We start from the raw sequence: 6,000 nt of genomic DNA, 5'->3' as shown, positions 1-6,000 counted from the left end.
TATTGTTCTTCTTTCAAAAAACCAGCGGTATCCCACTGAAGCAGGGTGGCCCAAAATGAAAAACAAAAGTTTCTCTTTTTAACTTTAGTAATGTACAGTGGAACCTCGGTTTATGAGTTTGATCTGTTTCGTGACCTAGCTCATATCCCGATCTGCTTGTATGTTGAGTCAATTTTCCTCCTTTAAATTAATTGAAATGCCATTAACCCTTAAACAGTCCATACGTAGATCTATGTGCACGTGCGCAGTGCTCTGAACGTAGATCAACGTTTTATTTTTCATTCCTTCAAATTTGGTGCGATAGGCCTGAGTCACCTAGACATGAGATAATGGGTCTGCACACTCAGTGTGCATAGTATGAATAAAATTGGGGACCACTCAGTACCTTGTGGGAGCACCAGTTCAATTGAGCACCAGCTAGAGCAAATAGCGTGGCAAACACCAGGGATTCACTGATGTCATGTATTAACATTCCCATTTTAAGAAGAAAGTAAAAATAGGCTAGATAAATACATGAGTGGGTGTGGGTGGGTGTGAGTTGGACCTGACTAGCTTGTGCTACTAGGACTAATGTCATGCTCCTTCCTTCAACGGATGTGACCTGACTAGGGGGGTTACTGATCTAAGTGGGGGGAGGGGGGAGGGAAGGGTGGCATGTACCTGCCTTGCATGGGCCAGTAGGCCTGCTACAGTGTTCCTTCTTTCTTATGTTCTTATGTATTCAGCAGACTGGCCAGCTGGCCGGCTGGCTTTGGCTGTCTCTGTCTGTATCTGTCTGTCTATATCTCTGTCTATATGTATCTCTATCTGTCTATATCTGTCTATCTCTGTCTGTCGCATGTACACATAAGTACAGTTATTATACATAATGTAAATTACTTAGGATAACCCAAAAATTCCAGGCAAAGTGCTATACAGTGCTTGTAGATATGAGACATAAATAAACATGATGCAAGTAATAGCAGTGTCACTTGTTCAGCAATCAAGGAGCAGCTCATAAACCACAAACCAACAGGTTTACTAGCTCCCTGAGACAGAGACAAACAGTTGGAAAGACAGACACACAGGCAGACAGATAAACAGACAGAGAGATAGACAGACAGACATGTTTGTGTGCAACAGTGAAAACAAATAAAGTGAGGGGTTCCTTGCAGCAGCTCACATTCATTGAATATCACTAGCTGTCAGCGGTTATCTCACACTTGTCATAACACCATTCTTCAAGGAGTCTCATATACATATACTCCAGGCAGACAGAAAGATAAACAGAGCTAGACAGACAGATAGACAGACATGTTTGTGTGAAACAGCAAAAACAAATAAAGCAGAAAACAAATAAAGTGAGGGTTCCCTATAGCAGTGTACATTCATCAAATGTCACTGGCTGTCACCAGTTATCTCGCTTGTCATAACACCATTCTTCAAGGAGTTTCATATATATTCCAGGATGTCTAAAACATTGCAAAGACCTATAAATATTTTGTATATATTTCTAGACAATAGTAAATGACCCAGGCAGATGAAAATGTTCACCTGTCGGTGTGATTGTTACTATTTGAGTACTATTTCAGTACTTAATATTAGTGTCAGAACAGAGACTGGCTATGAAATCACAAGAACTATTATAAATTGTAATTATCAGAAGAAAAATTAAATAAATTAAAATAAAAACGAGAAAAAAAAGGTAAATCGGCAACACTTCTGCAGCGGCACGACTGGATGTTGCCATCGTGAGCATCCAGAGCCAACTTCCTGGTCTTATATCATGGTAAGCACTGGTCCTAAAAAATTTTGGGGGGCTTATAGCACACAGGAAATTGCCCTCTTTAATTTAAAAAAAAAAAAAACTATTTTTTTATTATTCAAAATATTCGGAGCACCACGTAGATGAATGTAGATCTACGTTTGGATAGTTTAAGGTAAATCCATTCCAGTGGAATTCCTGCTCTCAGGAGGCAGGACAAAATACTTTGAATATGACGCTAATATCAACTCTATGGCTTATTTATCTATCGCAATTGATCTAATATGACATAATAAACAATATAAATACAGTTTACCCTCCGATGACATTGGATAGCGATAAAATCAGATAGCAATGCATTTCAGCGTAAAAATATTGGCTCGGCCAACGATGAAAAACCCGGTTAACGACATTCGTCCTGAACGCATCCGTATGGCCTGGGCCAGCCGTGGCTGCCCAGCCACTATGTACAGCCAGTGTGCCAGTATTTACAAGCCAGGGTGGACGATTCCACACATACATGCAATACATTTTGTATTCCATTGTTTTTAGTGCTTGTAACTGCTGAAAAAGCCACCATGGGCCCAAAGAAGGCTTCTAGTGCCAACCCTGTGGTAAAAAGGATGAGAAATATTAGTAAACTGAAGAAAGAGATAATTGCCTCCAAGCTGGCCAGGTTGTATAACAAACCCCAGTCAACCACCACTCGTATCTTGGCCAACAGAAAGGCAATCAAGGAAACTGTTGTTGCGAAAGGTGCAAGTATGCTTACAAAACAGAGATCATAAATACTCAAAAATGTGGAGAGACTGTTATTGGTGTGGATCAACGACAAACAATTATCAGGAGATGGTGTGTCTCAGTCAATAATATGTGAAAAGGCAAGGCAGTTGCATGCAGATCTCATTAAGAAAATGCCTGAAACTAGTGCTGATGTTAGTGATTTTAAGACCAGCAAAGGTTGGTTTGAGAGATTTAAGAGTCGTAGTGGCACACACAGTGTGATAAGGCATGGTGAGGCCGCCAGTTGTGACCAAAAAGCAGCTGAAAAAGTATGTGCAGGACTTTAAGGAGTACATAGACACTGTAAAATTAAAACCCCAGTAAGTGTTTAATTGTGACGAAACAGGCCTGTTTTGGAAGAAAATGCCAAACAGGATGTACATTACACAGGGGGAAAAAGCACTCCCAGGACACAAGCCTATGAAAGACAGGCTAACTCTCATGTTTTGTTGTAATGCTAGTGGGGATTGCAAAGTGAAGCCTTTACTCATGTATCACTCTGAAACTCTCAGTGTGTTCAAGAAAAACAGTGTCATCAAGGCCAATTTGTGTGTGATGTGGAGGGCAAAGAGTAAGGCATGGGTCACTAGGGACATTTTCCATGATTGGTCTATCATGTCTTTGGCCCCACTGTGAAAAAAATACCTCCTGGAAAATAAATTGGACCTCAAGTGCCTCATGGTATTAGACAATGCACCTACTCATCCTCCAGACTTGCAAGAGTGAATTATGGGGGAGTTTAGTTTTATTAACCCTTTCAGGGTCCAAGGCCCAAATCTGAAGTGGTGCCCCAGTGTCCAAGAATTTTCCAAAAAAAAATTTGTTATTTTTTCTTATGAAATGGTAGAGAATCTTTTTGCGAAGGTAATAAAACAAAAAGTACGAAATTTGATGGAAAATTGACGAAATTATGCTCTCGCGAATTTTGATGTGTCAGCGATATTTACGAATCGGCGATTTTGCTGACTTTGACTTCCATTCTAGGCCAATTACATCATTCCAGTCGACCAAATTCTTAGCTATTTTACTAGTATTACTTCTATTCTATCGATTGAGCACAAGAAATCGCCAAGTCAACTGTTTCAACTACAAAATAAAGTGATCGGAAATTGGTAATTTGGCCAATTTAACACAAAGTTCAAAATATTCCAATTTCAAAATAGCATCCAGAATAAACAATGTAGGCATTCCTGGCACTAAACTAACATTTCCTCGGTTCATTAGTTACGTTTTGAGGCTTTACAAATAAATCCCATTTTTATTTTTTATTTACATAATGAATTTTTATTCACACCAAAAAATAGAAGATTTACTGTTATGCAATATTGTAATAATTGTATAAATATCATCACCACATTTGTGAATGTGTATTAGATATACCAGCTGGCGTGTATTAGACGTGTGAGGTCGTTTGTTTACTCTTGAACATTGACAAAAATTTAACATTTCCGCTACTTTGAGCTCAGTTTCAAGCCATTTCCGGTGCTAAAACCAATCAAAATCATCTCTATTTCTGTAATATGTCTTCCATTCTATCAAATGAGACCAAGAAATTGCAAATACAACTATAAAAAACATACGAAAAAACACTGCAAACTTGCTGTTTTAATCGAAAATCTTGGTTTCAGTTTTTTTTCTCTCATTATACACAGTGTGCTGCAGGATTTGTTTTATGTGGTGCACACATACCACATAGATGTATTCTCTCATATCTAGGCCCAAGTGTACCACTCACAGTTTATCAGAGTGAGCTGAGCTCATGACGTAGATCTACGGTTTGGACACTGAACGCAAAGCCGTAGATCTACGGGACGGACCCTGAAAGGGTTAAAGTAAAGTTTTTACCTCCTAATACCACTCCTCTCCTCCAGCCCATGGACCAGCAGGTCATTTCAATTTTCAAAAAACTGTACACCAAAGCAGTGTTTCAAAAATGCTTTGAAGTGACCTTAGACACTGAATTGACCCTAAGAGAGTTTTGGAAAGATCACTTCAGTATCCTCAGTTGCATATACCTTATAGGTAAGACCATCTGCAACAGCAAGAGACCCAGCTGAGGAAATTGCTTCAGAGGAGGGGAGAGAGAGATGAAGTTGCCTTCTTCAATGATTAAGGAGATTTGTAGAATGTGGACAAAGGTGCAAGCCTTTATGGATGAACATCACCCTGACACAGCTGTTGCAAGCCGTGCTCGTGACTTTTACAATGACAATGTTGTGTCCCATTTTAGGGAAATCTTAAAGGAATGCCAGAAACAGAGCTCTATGGACAGATTTTTGGTGCGACAGAGGTCCAGTGACTGTCAAGTTGTTCCAAGTGGCATTAAAAACAAAGAAGGGAAGTATTTTTTTTTATTATCACACTGGCCGATTCCCACCAAGGCAGGGTGGCCCGAAAAAGAAAAACTTTCACCATCATTCACTCCATCACTGTCTTGCCAGAAGGGTGCTTTACACTACAGTTTTTAAACTGCAACATTAACACCCCTCCTTCAGAGTGCAGGCACTGTACTTCCTATCTCCAGGGCTCAAGTCCGGCCTGCCGGTTTCCCTGAACCCCTTCATAAATGTTACTTTGCTCACACTCCAACAGCACGTCAAGTATTAAAAACCATTTGTCTCCATTCACTCCTATCAAACACGCTCACGCATGCCCGCTGGAAGTCCAAGCCCCTCGCACACAAAACCTCCTTTACCCCCTCCCTCCAACCTTTCCTAGGCCGACCCCTACCCCGCCTTCCTTCCACTACAGACTGAAGTCACTCTGTTTCACTCCATTCTCTCTACATGTCCGAACCACCTCAACAACCCTTCCTCAGCCCTCTGGACAACAGTTTTGGTAATCCCGCACCTCCTCCTAACTTCCAAACTACGAATTCTCTGCATTATATTCACACCACACATTGCCCTCAGATATGACATCTCCACTGCCTCCAGCCTTCTTCTTGCTGCAACATTCATCACCCATGCTTCACACCCATATAAGAGCATTGGTAAAACTATACTCTCATACATTCCCCTGTTTGCCTCCAAGGACAAAGTTCTTTGTCTCCACAGACTCCTAAGTGCACCACTCATCCTTTTCCCCTCATCAATTCTATGATTCACCTCATCTTTCATAGACCCATCCACTGACACGTCCACTCCCAAATATCTGAATACATTCACCTCCTCCATACTCTCTCCCTCCAATCTGATATCCAATCTTTCATCACCTAATCTTTTTGTTATCCTCATAACCTTACTCTTTCCTGTATTCACTTTTAATTTTCTTCTTTTGCACACCCTACCAAATTCATCCACCAATCTCTGCAACTTCTCTTCAGAATCTCCAAAGAGCACAGTGTCATCAGCAAAGAGCAACTGTGACAACTCCCACTTTATGTGTGATTCTTTATCTTTTAACTCCACGCCTCTTGCCAAGACCCTCGCACTTACTTCTCTTACAACCCCATCTATAAATATATTAAACAA

The sequence above is a fragment of the Cherax quadricarinatus genome, chromosome 15, assembly GCF_038502225.1.
Source record: "Cherax quadricarinatus isolate ZL_2023a chromosome 15, ASM3850222v1, whole genome shotgun sequence".
In the NCBI taxonomy this organism is placed as follows: Eukaryota; Metazoa; Arthropoda; class Malacostraca; order Decapoda; family Parastacidae; genus Cherax; species Cherax quadricarinatus.
Note: the sequence above shows the minus strand (reverse complement) of the source record.